Genomic DNA, 18,239 nt, shown 5'->3' with positions numbered 1-18,239 from the left:
AGGCATTCGGAGATGTACAAGGGGCTGGCCTTCCTGAGCTTAGGGTTTGGTACTCGTAAGAAGCCTGGGAGATCATTTCTTTTGTTGTGTTAAAAGGAGAGATAGTGCTAAACCCCAGGTCAGTAAACCAAGACTTAATACCTAACCTAAGTGCAGTTTCAAAACCGAAGGAATATAACCTTAAATCAATCAACATGGAATTGCCTGGTCAGCACTAGTGAGATACTCTATTCCATAGACCACTTCCATTCCCCTTAGAAAGGGGACTTAGTCTGAAACAACCTGTTCTTTGCTAGTAATATCCTTTTCATGTACCCTTTCCACCTTTAAACAGCTTTCTTTTTCCACACCTTGGTAGAGTTCCTTTATGTTGCTAGATCGGGTGTTGCCTGATTCATGAATTGTTGAAGACAGCCAATTTGATCTTTAAATTTACTCAGTTGCATTTTTGTTATTTAGTATTACAATTTGTCTTTGTCCCCTGGGTCATTCATTGTCTCCCCTATCTTTCCTAAAGCATAGGTTTATTTTAAGTGTTAAAATTAAATACGAAATGGAGACCAGACTTGAGAATTAATTCCCTGAAGCAGACAAAATCATTTAAGCCACATAAGCAAAACAAAGTAGCTTATTCCATGACACAAGCTAACCTTAAGTTGTAAATGCCTCTGACAATCATAAAATTTATGTCACCTTCCTAAAAATAGTATGAGATGATCACTTTTAACCAATCCCCTGCCTTCCAAAAACTTGAGTTGCAATGACTGATCATTGTAAAGGGTTAACAGCTTCCTCATTTTCCCTGTATAAGGCATCCTGTAACTTCATGTCCCTGAGTCTCATACCAGTCTTTGAATTTGAAAGCTCACAGTTCATGAACTGTTCTTACATGTGCAATAAACTCTTTCTAAATATTATTTATTGACTTGGTGGTTTTAACTTTGCTATTTCTGGATTTATTACACACACAAAAAAATTTGTATCAATATTTTCCACATTTGTTATAAAAAAACTGAATTTTTCAGACACATCATTTGAAGCTTATGTTTGAATTGTGAAAATTGGCTTTGATATCACTAACAACTGTAGGGAGCTCAGAAGTATATGGGCAGCCTCTTATTAAAATATGTATGTAACTTACAGTTTCTTCCCTATTAAAGTAACACAAAGTCACAATAGAAATATTGGAGAAAACTTTAAAAAACATTAAGGAAATAGAAATCATCCATAACTTTACACGGAGAGGAATCTGATCTATTTGCTTCAAATATATTTTATGTGTTATTTTACATTTGCATTTTTTGTTACAAAATTTAAAGTCATGCTATGTATTTTTGTATTCTGATTTTTAAAAATTAACATTTTTGGGGCACCTGGGTGGCTCAGTCAGTTAAGCATCTGACTTTGGCTCAGGTCATGATCTCTTAATGAATTCCAGCCCCAGGTTGGGCTCTGTGCTGAGAGTTTGGAGCCTGGAACCTACTTTGGATTCTGTGTCTCCCTGTCTCTCTGACCCTCCCCTTCTTGAGCTGTCTCTCTCTTCTGCTCAAAAATGAATAAATGTTAAAAAAAAAATTTTAATTAAAAAAATTAACATTTTATCATGAAAATTTCCCTGTATACTTTTACATTCTTCAAAATCATTTTGTTTTCTTTGTTTTTTAAAGTTTATACATTTATTTTGAGGGAGGGGGAGGGATAGAGAGAGAGGGACAGAGAGAGAATCCCAGGCAGGCTCCACACTCTGCCAGGACCCAACTTGGGGCTTGAACTCAGGAACTGTGAAATCATGACCTGAGATGAAATCAAGAATTGACATTTAACCAAGTGAGCCACCCAGGCACCCCCCAAAAATATTTTGAATAGCTGAATAGTATTCTATTTATAGAAGGAACCTAATTTAATTAAGTACTTATTTTCACTCATTTACATCATTTCCAATAATTTCATATAAATGATTCTGTGACATCTTTTTACTTAAATGCTTTCTGTGGTCCTTTAATTACTTCCTTTGAATAACTTTCTAGAAGTAGAGTGATTGAAACTGTTTCACTAAAACACCAATGACCTCCAGGTTTCAAAATCCCAAGGACACTTTTTTCTTTGTATTATTCTGACTTCTCAGAAGTGTACCTGCAACACTTTTTTTTTCATCCATAATTCAGCAATTTCATCAGCAACATCCTTTTATCCCTCTACTCTTTTCTTAGCCTATTTTATCTACTCCCATGGCTTTAAATGTAAACTGCGTGTTGACAATTCACTAATTTCTATTTCCCATTAGATCTTTTTCCTGACCTGTCTTCACTTTCAGTGTCTCACAGGCATGGTACATCTAGCATCTTCAGACCCCATCTCCCTCTCCCCTTCCCAGCCTGTTCCATCTCTGAGGTTTGCCCCTATTAATGACTGAGCCACTGTCTACCCAGGTGCCTCTTGGTCCCTTGCTCATGCTAGGGACTTGTTCTTGACAAGAACAAGTTGAATTCTATGTCCAAAATAGATCTCAAGTCCATTTCCGGAGGCAGATAGAGAAAGAGACAGAATCTTAAGCCCAATGTGAGGCTTGGTCCCACAACTCTGGGATCATGACTGGAGCCAAAATCCAGAGTCTGTCGTTAATCAACTGAGCCACCCAGCTGTCCCTAAAGGTCTTTAATTTGCTCTAAAGTGTTACCCTTTCTTTCATCACCCAATACATGTTCATAGCTAATGTTGATTGATTAGGGATGGTGTGTGTGTGTGTGTGTGTGTGTGTGCGCGCGCATGTGTGTAAGAGAGAGAGAGCATTCTAATTCTTTCTGTCCTAAGTCCTTTACCATTGATTTGACCTTGTTAATGGAGTATGAATTCACATTCCACTCTTCCTATTTGCTGTATATTAAAAATTTACTGTAGCTGGAGGTAATAATCTTTATTTTGGGTAATGCTTCATAATGGTCAAAACACTTTTATGCCATTTTCTTATTAAAATCTCAAATAAGTCCTTGAGGTTGACAGAACAGGTATTATTAAACCCATTTTGTAGATGAAGAGATATGAGAGTTCATTTTACTTTAATTAGCACGACTAGTAGAGGGTGTGTCTCAGATTAGAATTTGGCTTTCTTTAATTCTCAGTCCAATATTATTATATTACTTGTGATTAAGATAGAACCTTGTAATAACAACCTGCTTTATTTTTGCTGTTGTTGTTGCTGTGTATTGTGAAATGAAATTGCTTACATTTCAAGTCCTGTTAATCTTGCATAATTGAAACATTTACTTTTAAAAAATGATGCTAATTTGAGATTGAGAGCACTAGTTAAATTTGTAGCAATGTGTAAAAGATGACTGGTTCCTCCAGAATAGACTCAATATTTTCCAAATTTATTTCCCTTCTTAACATTATAACAAAATCAGATGGCTCTCACCATTCACCAAGAGCTACCTGGACCCACTGATCTTGGCTCAAAGTCTAGCAAGAGGTTAAAGCTTGAGATTTTGGCCCAGAAATCTGTACTTCAAACTGAATGTAGTCTTTCAAACAAATAAATTAGTCTTCTCAAAGAAAGGAAAATGATTTTATATTTCTAATAATGCTATTATTTCTTACACTTTAATGACATTTTTGCTCCAAAGTTCTTGAATGGTAACCTTCATTTTTTCTGTATCTAGTGAATCTTTTAAACTGGAGTTCTATTTGAATGGTTGTTCAGGGTGTTGGCAAGAGTTATAAAGCATTTATATTTTATTCTTGACTGGATTCTGGTTGAGAAATCGAATGGCACAAATGTTGAAAGACTAGCTTGCTGTGGACATAATGAAGCAAGCAAAATGAAATCTCCCAAGGATAAAAGTGTAATGTCCTTTACTTTTTATCTTTTAGGTACAGGCTTGTGCCATATCTTACTTTCTTGCTGTGGGCAAAATAGAGTCAGGGTGAGGGGGCAGGTTCTTATGAAAAAGATCAAAAGGAAAAAAGAAAGTAGGGGTATGGTAGAAAGGGAACTGAAATACACTTGGGGCACAGATATCACTGCCCCTAAACTTTCTCTTTTGAATTGAATTTAAATATTCAATTGAGTTGGATTGAACTTAAACATCCCTCCAGCATTAATGAGCATTGGGAGTGTATTTATTCTTTTATTTAAAAGGGTAGTTTCTCATAGTTCACAGCACAATTTGTAGGGGTAAGTTTTCAAAACTGGTTTTAATAAGGAGACTTATGAAAACATTTACATAGAACTGTAGAAGGATGATTCAGATAATCTAGGAGATTCAACACTATATATGGATCTTTCTTGATTTTTTAAAAAAATAGTGATTCTTATTTTTATTTTCATTCCCATGGCAACACACTAAAAGAGTCTAGCCAAGGTCTCTGAAACTAGAAAATAATCTTTTCTTATCTGCTTCTAAGAGTTTATCTCTTTCTATCTATCTGTTACCTAACTTCAAAAAATAGAAATCTTGAGGGGGGTGGGGAGCAGGGGTGGGGACAGGGAAAATGGGTGATGGGCATTGAGGAGGGCATTTGTTAGGATGAGCACTGGATGTTGTATGTAAGTGATGAATCACAGGAATCTACTCATGATGCGAAGAGCACACTGTATACACTTTAGGTTGGCTAACTTGACAATAAATTATATAAAAAATAAATAAATATAAATTAAAAACATAGAAATCTTGCTCATTACCAAAATGTTTATTGCATAAATTGGATAATTTACAAAAATGTAATGAAGAGAGTAAACATAGAAAGTAACCCAAAATTCTACCACTCAGAAATCAACATTCTTTTTTGTTGTTGTTTTCTTTTGGTCTTCTTTGTAAAAAATAAACAAATAAACAAACCAACAAAAAACCATTTAAAATATTTGGAGCAACCTAAAAATTTTACCTTTGTTTTCTTTCTCTTTGTACTATACAGTGTTTCTTCTTATATAATAACAAATATTCCTCTACAATATAAAAAGTGTACTGGACCAAGACCAAGTCATCAATATGTAATATAAAACCACAGAACCTTGGAAAACAACTATAACCAAGAAATTCTTTATAGTATTCTTTCAGTTTTTCTATGGATCTTTGTATGTATAGGTGCTCAAAACATACATTAGTTGAATTAGTTGAATGGATGTTGAATTTCAATGAAAATAAGCTAAAGGAAAAAGGAGCATTATTTTTACCTCTTTTTCCCTATTTATTATTTTCAGTTCTTGGAAAAGCAGACACCAAGATGAGATTAGACTGCAAGAAACTGATTGGAGAAAACACCTGTGTTTTAGTCCATTTGGGTTATAACAGAGCATCATAGATAAGATGGTTTATAAACAACGAAAATTTAATTCTCAAAGTCCTGGGGCTGGTAAGTCTTAGATCAAGGTGCTACAGATTCCATGTCTGGTGAGAACCTGCTTTTTGGTTCATAGATAGCTGTCTTCTTGCTGTGTCCTAACAGGGCTAAAGGGACAAGGGAGCTCTCTGGGGCCTAATCCCATTCATGAACGTTCCATCTTCATGACCTAATCATCTTCCAAAGTATCTGCCTCCTGATACATCATACTGGCAATTAAGATTTCAACATATAAATGTTGGGGAGATACAAACATTCCATCAATAGCTTTCCACCATTGTCCTGCCTCTAGTTCCTATCCATATTACATGCAAAATACATTCATTCCATCTCAGCAGCCCCAACAGTCCAGCATCAACTCAAAAGTATAAAGTTCAAAGTCTCATCTAAATACCATCTAAATTAGATATGGGTGACACTCAAAGTACAACTCATCCTGAGGCAAACTCTTCTCCAGCTGTGAGCCTGTGAAACCAAACAAATTATGTGCTTCCAAGATACAATGGTAGAATAGGCACAGAATAGACATTTCCATTCCAAAAGGGAGAAATAGGGAAGAAGAAAGGAGTTAACAGATCCCAAGCAAGTTCAAATACATGCAAACTCTATGAAATCTTAAAGACTTGTAAATAATCCTCTTTGATTCTCCTCTTCAGGCCCAATTGAGAAGGCAATGTCACTCCTAGGGCTCAATGGGACAGCCCTGAAGCAGCTTCCTGACTGGGCCTGGGGCTCTCCTGGGTTGGGGTCCTAAGCCAGAAGCTCTGTTGGAAAGCCTTGTCCCTTGAAATCCAGGTGAAGGCCTGCTTCCCAGGCTTACATGGAGGTTGCCAGAGTGTGCTGCCTACACCCTCTATGGAGGCGGCCAAAGTAGCCTGTGATGCACCAGAGCCTCCAGATCTGTGCCATTGGAATGCAGAGAGTGGAGGCTGTGATGTGAGGCAGCACTGGGCAACTCATACACATTGAGGTCCCACAGGCATCAATCTTTTGATTTTGAAATTACTCAGCTCCTCCTATCCCCCCACCTCTCATCCCCACTCTTACACTCTGGGCCCATGGTGGCTTTGGAAACTCTGATGCTCTCTGAATTGCCTTTGGAATCATTTTTCCATTTGTAGAATAGCACTTGGCTTCTGTTGAGATAGGGGACTAGGTCTGTGGTTCACACTTATCAAAAGTGGTTACTTGGCCACACCCTTAGTTTTCTCTTTCTGTCATGCTATCGCGAGTGTTTGCAATATCCATTGGCTGAGAATTTTCCAAATCTTTAAGTTTTAGTTCCTTTTTGGTTACCAATTCCATTTTTAAGTCATTTCTCCTTTCTCACATTTTACTATAAGCAGTCAGGGGGAGCCAAGCTGTACCTTCAACACTTTGCTTAAGAAATTGCTACAGCTAAATATCCAATTTCATTGCTCACAAATTCTACCTTCCCCCAAATACGGGAACACGAACACAATTCAGCCAAAGTCTTTACCACTTTATGACAATGATTACCTTTTATTTAAGAGAGAGAACAAATGGAGGGTTGATGGAGGGAGGTGGGTGGAGGATGGGCTAGATGGATGATGGGGATTAAGGAGGGCACTTGTTGTGATGAGCAATGGGTGTTATATATAAGTGATAAGTCACTAAATTCTATACCTGAAACCAATATTGCACTGTATGTTAACTAGAATATTGTTTAAGTTTGTTTATTTATTGAGAGAGACAGAGAGAGTGAGAGAGAGAGAGAGAGAGAGAGAGAATTCCTGGCAGGCTCCATGCTGTCAGCTCATAGCTTGATATGGGGCTTGAACTCACGAACCGTGATATTATGATCAGAGCTGAAGTTGGACACTTAACCAACTGGGTCACCCAGGTCCCCCATTAACTAACTAGAATTGAAATAAAAATTTTAAAAGAAAAATAAAAAAGGATTCCCTTTTATCCATCCATATGTTCCTTATTTCTGTCTGAGACCTCATTAGAATGGCCTTTACTGTCCCCATTTCTGCCAACATTCTGTTCATGATTAGTTAGATATTCCCTAAGAGAGTGGATGTTGTCTGTCCAGCTGTCCTCTTTTCTTTGAGAGCTGTCACCACAATCACCTTTAACAGTCTATTCATAGCAATGTAGACTTTTTCTAGCATGCACCTGCAAGCTCTTCCAGGCTCTACCTGTTACCCAGTTCCAAATCCACCTCCACATTTGGGTATTTGTTACAGCAGCATCTCCAGTTCTCAGTACTGACTTCTTTCTTAGCATGGACTGCTGTAACAGAATACCATAGGTGGGGTGGCTTATGAACAACAGAGATTTATTTCTTATAATTCTGGTGGCTGGAAGTCTGAGATCAGGTTGTCAGCAGGTTGGATTCTGGTAAGGGGCTTCTTCTGGTTTGCAGATGTCCACCTTTCATTGTATTGTCATATGGAAGAAGGGGTGGGGAAGGTCTCGGGGGGGTTTTCATACAGGCACTAATTTCATTCATGAGGCTTCACCTTCTGATGTAATCACCCTCTAAAGGCCCTACCTCCTAACACCATCACATTAGGGGTTCCAATTTCAACATGTGAATTTGGGGGGAGGGGTGCACATAAACATTCAGTCATTAGCAACCAGTGAGGGAGAGCTGGGAGAGAGCTGGAAGAGGCTAGAAGAGGCTGAAAGAGCTACCAGCCCAATGCAGGTCTAACCTCTGTGGAGGAGAGATGGCAGGAAAAGGACTGGACAGGCTGAACCTCAGATTGCAGCACACTTCTAAGAAAGCTGCGGCAAGAAGTTCTTAAGTCAAATTTGCCTGTCAGAGGAGTTTCGCATATTGCAAGAAGGGGCCTGCCTTAGTATTCCTACCACATCAGTTATTGGCTGAGTCTGGGGGAAAGCACAGCCTTGGTGCTCACGCAGTGGGGGATTCAGAGCCCCTGGAGTCCTCAGTCATTCCTCTCCCTCAAGCAGGAGATCTCCCTACTGCACTCTCATGGACACTACATCCTAAATTTGTTTTTTATTGGTTTTTAGTATAAAGGTTAAAACTGATATCAGCATCTACCTATTCTCTCAACCTAGAAGTCTAAGCATCATAAGTGACTTTTCAAGTCTTTTTGACTTTTTCATTACTAACTTTCACAAACTTCTCTCCTTGTTCAGTTCAACCACTATCACAGTGTCAAGTTGTTGACAATTGTGCAGGTTATTATAGCTGCCCTCCACTGGTTTCTGTGCCTCTAGTCACTGCCTCAACAGTGTACTTCACATGCCAGAAAACTATTCCTAAAACATGACTTGCTCTCTTGCTTACAAACACTTCATTTGCATTGTTCTCAGCTACCTTCAAGACAAATTTGGAATTCATTTACCAAATAGACAAAGTCCTTCCCAGCCTTAGCCCTTATCACTCCACACTTTGTATACTCATCTAGAACCATACCGGATTTCTTACGATTCCCTCAGTACAACATGCTTTTTAATGCTCCCATGCCTTGGATCACGCTCTTCTCTATCCTGGAGTTCCCTTCCTATGTTTTCCTCTGATGAACTTAAATTGATACCTTGCTCTCCTCTCACCACCTCCCCTTTCCCCACCAAGGATTAAGAAACGTTGATTTTGTCTTATTTTCTTCAGAAATTTTTATAGCTTTATTGAGATATAATTCACATAACACAAAATACACTCATTAAAGTATTCAATGGTTTTTTATTTATGTTCTTAATTAATTTTAGGATATTTTTATCACTCCAGAAGAAATCCTATGTTCATTAGCAGTTATTCTCCATTCCTCCCTTCCAGCAGCTCCTGGCTTCTTTCATTCTGCATAATATTTTAAAGGTTCATCCATATTTTATGAAAACTTTATTTTATTGCCAAATAATATTCCTTTGCATGGACATACCATATTTTATTTATCCAGTCATCAATTGTTGACCATTTGGATTGTTCCCATTTTTTGGCTTTTATTAATATTTGTGTATGAGTTTTTGTGTGGACATATGTTTTCATTTCTCTTTATATACTGATAAGTGAAATCACTGGGTCATATGGTAACTTCATGTTTAACTTTTTGAAGAACTGCCAAACTGTTTTCAAAAACATTTAAAATTTTAAATTCCCACCAGCAGTGTATGACGATTTCAATTTCTCCACATCCTCATCAACACTTGTTATAATATGTGTTTTTTATTCTAGTCATCCTAGTGGGTGTGAAGTGGTATCACATGTCTTCAAGTTACATTTGCTTTATGGCCTAAGATTTTTGTTAAAAATAAAACTCTTTACAATATTGTATTGCATATTTGAAAGTTACTGAGAGCAAATTTTAAAAGTTATTATCACATACAAGATAAACCAACCAACCAAATAAAAAACCTGAATATCTCTTCTCCTATTTTTTTTCTTTTTTGAGAGACAGAGAGAGACACACACACAGAAAGTGAGTAGGGGAGGGTCAGAGGGAGAGGGAGAGAGAATCCCCAGGAGGCTCCAGGCCCAGCACAGACCTCAACATGGGGTTTGATCTCACTATTGTGAGATCATGACCTGAACCAAAATCAAGAGTTGAACGCTTAAATGATAAGCCAGGTGTGCCCTCCCCCCACCCCAGATATCTTTGCTCTTAGGCCTTCTTTGATTGCCTGGATCACCCCCATTTCTTGTATTCTTGTGGTTCTCCATACATGTCACTATTACCCCAAGTATATTGGGCAGTCACTATTTGTTGTTGTGCAATTCCTGCCTAAACTTTGAGCTCCAAGGACAGAGATTGGTCATTTGTTCATTTTTCATTTCAACCTAGATCTCATTTCTCCACTGTGATTAAGAATAGACTGATACCAAACAATATAAGAACATATCCCTTATATTACCCATTATCTTTATGGCATAGATGTGTCCTTTTCATTTCTGCCAGGAAGTTCCCTCGTCATGGTGTGTGATGGGATATATGTTAGAAAGGCATTCTGCACAAAGTTAATATCTTCTATGTGCTTCTGAGTCTTCTCAGAACTATTCTTCTTGTATGACTCCATCTGCGTGGGAAATTGAGGCAGTTTACCAGAATTACTTCTTTATTCTCTTACCACATTATCTTAATCTATTATTCATTCAATAAAATTATTATATTTAGTACTTCTAGAAAACAAAAGAGGTCCTCTTAGATGTGTATATATTGATGAGATACCTTGTTGGCCATTCTGCTACTATCTTTCAAGATCCTATATCCTATCTTTCTAACTTTTGAAGGTAAAAACTTATTACTTCTGGTCTCTCCTATAGGCTCTTTAATGAATACATAATATATCAAAATTATATTCACAAACATACATATTTACAGTGAAAATTCAGGGGCATCTGAGTGGCTCAGTTGGTTAAGCATCCAACTTCAGCTCAGGTCATGATCTCGCAGTTTGTGAGTTCGAGCCCCGCGTCGGGCTCTGTGCTGACAGCTCGGAGTCTGGAGCTTGCTTCAAGTTCTGTTTCTCTCTCTCTCTCTCTCTCTGCCTCTCCCTTGCTCGTGCTCTGTCTCTCTGTCTCTCTGTATGTCTCAAAAATAAACATTAAAAAAATCAAAATCAAATAAAAGTTACAAATGAATGTTCAATTAAAAAATAAAGTAAAAATTCAAATGTATGTGTGTGTGCATCTTTGTGTTTGTAAGAGTGGAAAGGTTATTATTTTAACAGTTGCACAAATGTTCTTTGGAATGGAAATTTGTTTGGAGGGGAAAAAAAAACTCTCTATAAGCTTATTGAAGATAGAAACTAAGGTCCTGAGGGTGAAGTTTGGAAGACCTCTTCCCCTCCTCTTCCTTCCTTCTTTTCTTCCTTTTCTCCTTCTTCTCTCTGCCCTCCCTTCATTCCTCCCTCCCTTTCTCAAAAATACTTATTGACCTCTTGCTCTAAGGCACTATTCAGGGTAATGAGGATAATAATTAAATCTTAAAAATGAAATAGGTAAACACTTCAATATAAGAAAAAAAAATAGGAATTTGGGGAAGTAGGGAAAAAGAAAAGAGTGCAAGAAGAGAAAGCAGAGAGAAGAGAGCAGACATGACAGGGAGCTTGAGCCAGCTGAGATGGGTAGTCAGTAAGAAATCCTGGTGTATTGCCAGGAAGATGTTTATTTTATTTGAATACTGGCTGTATTTTAGTCATGGTGATACACATTGGGGATATAAAGCCCATTGTCCCTGCCATGTCTAGAGAGTTTTTATTTTTTTTTTCAAGTATTCAGGTATAATTTATATAAGATAAAGTTCATTCATTTTAATGTATAGTTAAAAGAATTTTTTAAGTGGAATAGTCATGTAATCAACACTACAATCAAGATACAGAACAATTCTATCACCCCACCCTAACATTTCCTAGTACCTCCCTATAGTCTATTTCTCCTCCATCCCCAGCCCCTGAAAACTATTGATCTGTCCCTAGAGTTTTCCTTTTTCAAAGTGTCATGTAAATGGAATTAGAATGTGTAGACTCTTTAGCCTGACCTCTTTTGCCTAGCATAATACTTTTGAGATTTATCCATGTTATTGTATGTATCAACAGATTGCTCCTTTTAATTGCTGAGTAGTGTTCCATGCTAAGGATATACTATAGTTTGTTCATCCATTTATAAGTGAAGGGCATTAGAATTTTTGGCAATTATGAATAGCTGTGAATAGAGTTTTGCTTAAAGATAGGCTTTCATTTCTCTTGGGTAAATATGTAAGAGTGAATTTAGGGGTTTCACTGGAAATGTTTGCTTAATCTTATATGAAGCTACCAAATGTTTTTCAAAAGTAGCTGTATCATTTTGCTCTCCTACTAGAGTTCTAATTACCCCACATCATTGGAGGTTTTTGAGACTAGGAATGTCTATCATCCTCTTTCTGGTTGTTTTCAGTGCTGCAATGTTATTTCATGTAGCTTCCCCAATTCTCAGTTATTTATGATATGCCTATTCAGCCCTACATGGTGGAGAACGATGAGGTACATGAAAATATTGGGAAATATGGCCTGTACCTGGTTCAGCTCACCATGGATACCCACACAGAGACTGTGCTTGTCTTTGAGGGGGATTAGTACCCAGGTACTCTAAAGGTCACCAGCAAACTATGGATCAGATTGGAGAGTGATAGAGATAAGATTTTGATGAGGAAAGACAAAGGCCAAATGAATGGCTCAGAAGTGGACATGATATCAACCCCTCTTCTTCCAGAGTCTAGTATATTTAGGCAGTTCTGCTGGATCCAGTTTGGACAAAGCTCATGGGAGACAGAAACCAATTCAGAACTGGGAATGGACTGTAGGAAAGAATGTGAGGGTGACATTAATTATATATGATATAAAAGACTGTTTGATGGTACCCAATTTATGTAAGACTTAAAAATTTTTTTCAATTTATTTTTGAGAGAGAGAGAGAGACAGTGCAAGCAGGAGAGGGACAGTGAATGAGGGAGACACAGAATGTGAAGCAGGCTCCAGGCTCTGAGCTAGCTGTCAGCACAGAGCCCAACGTGGGGTTTGAACTCACAAACTGTGAGATCGTGATCTGAGCTAAAGTCAGACGCTTAACCAGCTGAGCCACCTAGGTGCCCCTAGACTTTATTCCTAAAATTATACCAACCCCAGAATGAATAAATGAATAGGTAGACTTTAGTTTTCAACAGCATCTGTATATAGCTTCAATGAAATGATTACATTAGTAACTTGAAAAGGTCTTTAGGAATGTAAATATGATTTTGTAATTACAGTGATCCTCTCCATATTATAATGGTGATATTTCCAGTATTTTAATGTAGCAATTCTCAACAATTCACTTAGCACAATGTCTTCAAGATTCACTCATGTCATATAATGTATAAAATTTACTTCATTTTTAAGGCTGAATAATATTCCATTGCATGTATATACCACAACCGTTCATCTGTTAATGGACATTTGGATTGTTTCTACCTTTTAGCTATTGTGAACATGCTGCTATGAACATGGGTATACAAAATCCATTTTGAGTCCCTGCTTTCAATTATTTTGGTTATGTACCTAGGAGTGAAATTTCTGGATCATATAGTAGTTCTTCAATTTTTTGAGAAACCACCATACTGATTTACACAGTGACCGTACCATTTTACATTCCCACCAGTAGTGCACAAGGGTTCCAATTTTTTCATATCCTTGTAAACACTTGTTATTTTCTGGTTTTCTTGGATAATAGCCATACTAATGGGTGAAAGCCATGCATTTCCCTTATAATTAGTGATGTTAAGCATCTTCCCATGTGCTTGTTGGAAATTTGTATATCTTCTTTGGAGAAATGTTTATTCAAGTTCTTTGTCTTTTTTTTTTTTTTTTTTGATAGGTGTAGTCACCATCTATCACCAATAATGTTATTACAATATTATTGACTATATCCCCTATGCTGTACTTTTAATCTCCATGGTTTATTTTATAACTGGAAGTTTGTACTTCTTAATCCCCTTTATCTATTTCACCTATCCCCCTGCACACCTCTCCTCTGGCAACCACCAGTTTGTTCTGTGTATTTAAGAATCTGCTTTGTGTGTTTTTGTTTGTTCATTTGGTTTGCTTTTTGGATTCTACATATAGGTGAAATCATATGGTATTTATCTTTCTCTCTCTGACTTATTTCACTTAGCATAATACCCAGTAGGTCCATTTGTATGGTTGCAAATGGCAAGATATCATTCTTTTTTATGGATGAGTAAAATTTCATTGTAGATATATAAAACACATCTTCTTTATCCATTCATCTATCCATGAACACTTAGGTTGTTTCTAGATCTTGGCTATTGTAAATAACGCTGCAATAAAATATAGGGTGCATATATCTTCTCAAATTAGAGTTTTTCTTTTTCTTTTCTTTCTTTTTAAAATTTTTAAAAGACATTTGTTAATTTTTGAGACAGAGAGAGAGAGAGAGAGGAAGGGGCAGAGAGAGAGGGAGACACAGAATCCGCAGCTGCCTCCAGGCTCTGAGCTGTCAGTACAGAGCCCAACGTGGGGCTCCAACTCAGGAACTGTGAGATCATGACCTGTGCTGAAGTCAGACACTTAACTGACTGAGCCACCCAGGCGTCCCTAGAGTTTTTGTTTTCTTTAGGTAAATACCCAGTAGTGGAATTACTGGATCATATGGTAGTTGCATTTTAATTTTCTGAGGAACATCCATTCTGTTCTCCACAGTTGCTGCACCAGCTTGCATTCCCACCAACAGTGCATGTGAGTTCCTCTTCCTCCACATCATCACCAAATGCTTATTATTTTTAAAAAATCAGGTTGTTTGCTTTTTTGTTGTTGAATGAGAATCATTTTTAATGGTTCTTTAAAACAGACATTCTCAATTTTTATTTTGAGAATCAGAGTGAGGTGCACTTCTAATAAAGTACAAAATTCTTATGTTCCTAAATTATGGCACTTACCACAAGCTGGTTTGTACTATGACTAATTATCTTCACTTGAACAGCTGGAGGACAAGAAATGTTATTGATTCTCACCTGATAAGTCTTAAGTTCCTATGAAAGTGGGTAGTGAATCAAGTCCAAGAGAGTGAGTTAGGGTGCATGGATATTTCAGAAAAACTCTCAAGTTTTTCAGGTTTCTATTTCTGTATAACAAACTACCCCACAGCTGAGCGGTTTTTAAAAAAGTGAACTATTTAATTTCTTATATTTCTTATGATTTTGTGGGTTTGTATAGTGGTTCTTCTACTAGTCTTCTCTGGGCCCCTCAGGTCATTGCGTTCAACTGGCATCTGGGCTGGATGGGAAGGTCCAAGATGGCCTCACCCACACTATCAGTTTGGGGACCTTGATGAGGAAGGATGTCTAGAAGGCTGAGAAGATTTTTTTTTTAATGTTTATTTATTATTGAGAAATAGAGAGAGAGCACGAGCAGGGGAGGGGCAGAGAAAAGGGGAGACACAGAATTGGAAGCAGGCTCCAGGTTCTGAGCTGTCAACACAGAGCCCCACGCAGGGCTCGAACTCACAAACTGCGAGATCATGACTGGAGCCAAAGTCAGATGCTTAACCGACTGAGCCACCAGGCTCCCAAGGCTGAGAAAATTCTTACGGCCATTTGTCAGTCAGTAGTCTAGCCCTAGCTTCTTTACATAGTGTACTGGTTCCAAGAATGTTGAAACAGAAGTTGTAAGTTCTGTTAAGACATAGGTCCAAAACTCACAAAGCACCAAAGTCAAAGTAAGTCACAGGCCAGTCCAAACTTCAAGTGGAGGGAAAATAGACAACACATTTTGATAAGAGGAGGGTACAATCACATTTGTGAAAGGTCATGGGGGATGTGAGGGATTGTGCCATCATTTTGGGACATAGTCTATCACACCAGGTGATTCTGAGGTCTCCCCAGGAACATGACTCCTCTAGTTTGAGAATCACGTGTATGTAAACTCAACTACTTCAATGACTGCTCTATTGTATTGTTCTCTTTCCTCTACTCTGCAAATGCTCTGATCCTACATTTATTCCTTACAGTCAGGAGGAATAAGACACAGAAAAGTAGGTATCTCTTGTGTGAATGCATGAAACTATAGCAACAGATTGGTAAACCTGTATCGAGGCTGTGGGAACAGAAGGAGTCCTAAAGAATGACAGTTTTTGAGTTGGCTATCTATAATATAATTTGTAAATACATTTTCCATGTGAGAAGATAGACCCCAACTGGAAGAGCATTAATTTTGAGTTGTTTTTATTCACTCACCCACAACCTTTCACTGATAGGCCTTGTGGCCCACAAAACACGTGTATGAGACAGCTGCCCGGATCAGGTACAGATGAGCTGAAAACCTGCACAAAATAAACTGATCCAATAAGGTTTGCATCCTCTACCTTCACTTAATGTGGAGCAGACCAGTGTGAAGAAGCAGAAAGAACCCAAGATCTAGACTTACCCTTACTGCTAAGTTTTGGTACAACCTTGGCTGGGTCAGCTAAGAGATCCTACGTTTCGGTGTCCTCATTTGTAAATTTATAATACATCTCTCAGTGTTGGGAAATTAACTAAAATGACCTAGGTAACAGGTGGCATTATCTGTTAGCTGATGTATAGCAACTAGCATCCAGAACAGTTAAACCAGTAATAGGGTTCTGCTGCTAAATTATGGTACACTGAGGTCTGATACTGGCCTATTACACCTATAAGCAATTTCCAGGTGCTTTTTCTGGTTGTATTTGGCTTCTACTCATTCTGATTAAGTCATGGCTGCAGCTGCTGCCATGGTTGCTCAAACAAGTCACATTTGGTTGTACTGGTAAATGCACGATTAAAATCAAAAGGAAATGGAAGAATGCCATTCAGTTTATAAAATTTTAGTGTTCACCACAAGCATATTGTATTATTACTTATCTTGTGTGTATATCCAGTTCCTAAATTAGATTGGTTAGTTTTTGAGGGCAGACTTTGGGCCCTCATGCTATTTGAATCTCTTGCATCTACATCAGCCTCTTCTTAATATTTGGTGATAATCAAGATCAATAACTTACTGCATAAAATGTGCACTGGTCCTCTTAAAATGTGCACAACATTTAGGTGGTAATGTCTGGTTACTGGTGGAATTGCATCCACTCCAAATTCATATGTTGAAGTCCTAACTCCAGTATCTCAGAATGCAACCTTATTTGAAGATCAAATCTTTACAGAAGTAATCAAATTAAAATGAGGTCATTAGGGTGGGCCCTAAGCCAATATGACTAGTGTCCCAATAAAAAGGGAAAATTTGGACACAGAGATGCACACAGAGGTAAGACAAGGTGAAGAGAGACGGGGAGAGTCAGTCATCGATAAGCCAGGGAGAGAGGCCTGGAACAGACCCTTCCCTCACAGTCCTCGGAAGGAACAGAGCCTGATGACACCTTGAGTTTTGGATTTCTAGCCTCCGTAAGTGCGACAAAATACATCTTTGGTGTTTAAGCCACCCAGTCTGTAGTACTTCATCATGCGGTCCTAGCCTACTAACACAAGTCTTGGGGAAATGGGCGTGGCTCTGCCCAGCGTCATTTGTATCTTGTAGAGAGGAGTTGTGTATTGTCAGTGAACTCATCTGCAATAATGACAATGACAAATACAAATCAGGGAAATTCTGCAGCCCTCTTATGAGGCCTGTATGCCACCTTCTTTCTGATAATCCTGTTTGATACGTATCTGGAAGAGAAGTAATAAAGATACTTCTAAACTCATATCTTTCTCCAGAGAAAAATTGGAGACCGAGTTATGAGTCTTATTTCCAGTTTTGGATTGGATTGCGTTCCTTTCTGTAAGAATCTTTTTCAAGCACAGGGACAGCTTTTTAGCAAATGGATGAATTACATGTTTCTTCCTAAGAGCAAACATTCCTTGATGAGTTGGTATCAGGGTAGGTAATTTGCATCAGTGTTATTCTGAATGATAATAACATAATGAGTGGTGAAAATCCAGCATTAATTCATATGGGAACCTGTTAACCAGCTTGGGGAGAGCAACACAGCCTCTTAGCCAGGTAACTCTGAACCATAACAGTTGGGCCACACTGTGCATTTGGAGTAGATCTTAGTGTTATTTTACTTATGTTTGAGACTGAAGATATCTTATTCTAACCCTTTTTGCAGTGAATATCTATTATATGCCATGGAAATTTACGTTTAAGCTGGCTAAGGGCGTGTTGAATGAGTACATATGAAACTTCCTGAGGCGAATTTCATTATCAAGTTCAGCGTCTAATGACTAGTTTGATTCTGTTTAAAGGCATAGATATAAGCACTGCCACCCACCCCTCTACGCTGCTTTTTTTCTGTATAATTGTTAAGTGTTGCTTTACTCACTAGTTTAAAAAAAATAAAATTGTGAGAAATTCAAAACTTAAGGAATCCCAGAGAAAATGATAAGCTCTTTTTGCCTGGGCTTGCATCTTCACCCGGTTTTAGT

The sequence above is a fragment of the Panthera pardus genome, unplaced genomic scaffold, assembly GCF_024362965.1.
Source record: "Panthera pardus isolate Hobbes unplaced genomic scaffold, ASM2436296v1 HiC_scaffold_16, whole genome shotgun sequence".
NCBI classification, from domain to species: domain Eukaryota; kingdom Metazoa; phylum Chordata; class Mammalia; order Carnivora; family Felidae; genus Panthera; species Panthera pardus.
Note: the sequence above shows the minus strand (reverse complement) of the source record.